The sequence below is a fragment of the Nicotiana sylvestris genome, chromosome 9 (genome assembly GCF_000393655.2).
Source record: "Nicotiana sylvestris chromosome 9, ASM39365v2, whole genome shotgun sequence".
Taxonomy (NCBI): Eukaryota; Viridiplantae; Streptophyta; class Magnoliopsida; order Solanales; family Solanaceae; genus Nicotiana; species Nicotiana sylvestris.
In genome coordinates, this window is record NC_091065.1 from 49,714,308 (window position 1) to 49,717,452 (window position 3,145).

Here is a 3,145-nt window from a genome sequence, read left to right on the forward strand (position 1 = left end):
ATTAGAGGTGTGGCATGCATTCGGACGGCAAAATTGGGATCGAATATGGTGATTCATGTTCCGTGTGGATTTGGAGACGGAAGTTCTCATATTCAGGCTATGTTGTGGTTGTAAATTGTGTGTATTGGCATTGTTTAGCGACTATCGGGATTTGGAGGTCTGAGTGGATCTTTCGTTGCTTGGTATGTTAGATATTGGTTATGATATTGGGGTTTAGGCTGGTTGTCTCCGTGTTGGGTTATTCTGGACTATTGCGTTATGGGCTATGCCGGAAATGCCACGGGTTGAGTGACGAGGTGTGTCAGATTATGTTCTAGTATAGTGGTTTATATTTCAAAGATCTAGCAAACAGCTGGGAAGGACTGACTTTCTTAATTGGGACTTCGTGATGGATGTTAGTATAGAGGTTTCTACCACTGATTCAGTTCTGGTGTTGAGGGACTTTCGAATGTGTTTCTTGTGGTCGGTCATGTCGTAGGGTGAGGTTGTAGAGTTCGATATTGATTTGTTGTCGGGCACCGTATCGTATGGCTCTGGTAAGAGTTATAGTAGTGGAAAGAGCAGTTTCAGGCTTCTTTGATAAGGAGCTCGTTGGCAGGCCAATGTGGATATGTGTTCTAGCTGAGTCAGCTTAGTTGGCCCCAACCTGTATTGTTGAGGGACAGGTTGATTCGACCGTTATTGAGCTTACTAGTGATCTAGGGAGATCTATGAGTTGCCTTTCTGTATTGTGAGACGTTATGATTTGTTGGTTATGGGTACATATGGTGCGGTTCTATTGGGGTTCATAGTCGAGCGGGAAGAGTAATTGGGTGTTGCTCGGCAAGTGGCGTATCGGTCATGTCCTATCGGGTTTCCGTGGTATATGTTACTTGTTTCACCATGGATGTAATGAATTTCTTTGGTTCCAGACATCAAATTATGCGTGGTTGTCGATTTCGAACATAGTGGCTTGAGGTGGTTCATGTGGAACAGTGTTTGGATAGAGTCGTGCATCGCAACGAAGATTATGTGGAGGTATGATCTTTCGGGTTAGATTCATGTGTTCTATTTCTATGATGTGAGACGGGTCCTCGGCCTTGTGTTGTGGTGGTTTTGGTGAGCTTGAGGTACAACTCTTTCATTTAAGTCATTTTTCACGATTTGAGTATGTCCGGACTGTTGCCTATTGGTGCGTGTACTGCCCAAGTTGTGGCCTAAGCCTGTATTGATGTGTCATGTCACCAGGGTAGTGTGTTGGGTCAGAAGAGATTGTTAGGTTCATTAATGAATACGAACGAATTTGATTTCAGCATGTTGGAAGGATAATATCAAGGTTCGGCTTAAAGTTTTGCTTTGGTAATTGCCAGAGGAGAAATGGCTTCATGAATGGTTGATCTGAGAAATAGTTATGGTTTACTACGTGTTTCATTTATCGTTGGCAGTATATGAAAGTGTTGGAACGAAACTTTAGCGGATAAGAGGTTTTCTATCGATATTTGATTGTTGTGGGCAGCTGTTGTGAATGGAAGTTACCACTGCATGTGTTTGAGTTATGTGGTATATCATATAATTGCACCTGAGGTTGCAAGCATGGGCTATTACAGCTGGTTTGGGCCTATTCAGTGTATGAGTGTGAGGTTTTGATCGTATTGATGGTTTTAGGAGTGAAAATGTGGTTCTATGATTCATGGGCTATATTGGGTTGTGTAATTTCAGCTTCTATGTGTTATCACACCTATATGAGATTGGGGTGACGTGGGATCACCCCGGGGTTATGCATGGTAAAGTTATTCAGCTATTGGTTGACTTTTAGAACAACTTTGAGTATGTTCGAGGACGAACGTGTTTTTAAGTGGGGGAGGATGTAACGACCCAACCGGTCATTTTGAGCTTTTCCACTTTGATCGCCAGTTCTCGGGCATGACTTGCCTCGTGTAATGTATTATGATTGATGTAGATCGTTGATTTTGGTTTTCACGGAAATCTGTATGAATTTGAAAGAACAGTCTCAGTTGAAAGTTTTGAATTTGAAAGGTTTGACCAAGAGTTGACTTATTTGTATATGAGCTCGGATTGGAATTTTTATGATTTGGTTAGCTTTGCTGGGTGATTTATGACTTAGGAGTGTGATCGGAATTGGTTTTGGAGGTCCGGAGTAGAAATAGGCTTGAATTGGCGAAGTTAGTATTTTGGCGATTTCTGGTTGATAGGTGAGATTTTGATCCGAGGGTCGGAATGGAATTCCAAGAGTTGTTGTAGCTTCGTTATGTCATTTGTGATGTGTGTGCAAAATTTCAGGTCATTCGGACGTGGTTTGGTTGGGTTTTTGTTCGAAAGCGTATTTCAGAAGTTTTTAGAAAACTTAGGCTTGAATTCGATGTGAATTGATGGATTTGATGTTGTTTGAAATGTTTTGATGATTGGAACAAGTTTGAATAAGGTATTGGGTCATGTTCGTGCTTTTGGTTGAGGCCCCGGGGCCTCGGGATGATTTCGGGTGGTTAACGGAAGAGTTGAGGTGTACTTGCAGCTTAAGATTTTGCTGCTTCTGGTATTTTCGCACCTGCGGTTTTGGGGACAGCAGGTGCGGCATCGCATATGCGTGTTTTTGGCCGCAGAAGCGGGAGAGGAGGAGATGGTCTGGGATCGCAGAAGCGGTCAGGTTAGCCGCATCTGCGGAGTCGCAGATGCGGAGGTTGTTTCGCAGATGCAGGGCCTGGTCCCTTTAGTGAGTTCCGCAAAAGCGGACGGATGACCGCAAATGCAGTACCGCAGAAGCAGGCTTTTGTTCACAGATGCGAAAAACCCCTGGGCAGAATGTTTTAATTCATTTCATCCGCTATATTGAAGCTCATTTACTCCATTGTTGATCATTTTGAGAGCTGGTTGAAGGAAATTGAAGAGGTATTCGAGGGGAATCACCTAGAGGTAAGATTTTTGAACTCAATATTCGATTATTATTGTGAAATCCACCTAGAAATTCATGGAACTAAGCTAAAAATGGAAGAACTAGGGCTTGGGATTTTGAACTTTTGAATTGGGATTTGAAGGACCATTTGAGGTTGGAATTGAGAACTTTTGGTATGTATGAACTCGTGGAGTGATAAGGAATCTAATGATGTGAAAAATTTTGAGTTTCGAGAAGTGGGCCCGGGGCTCGGGT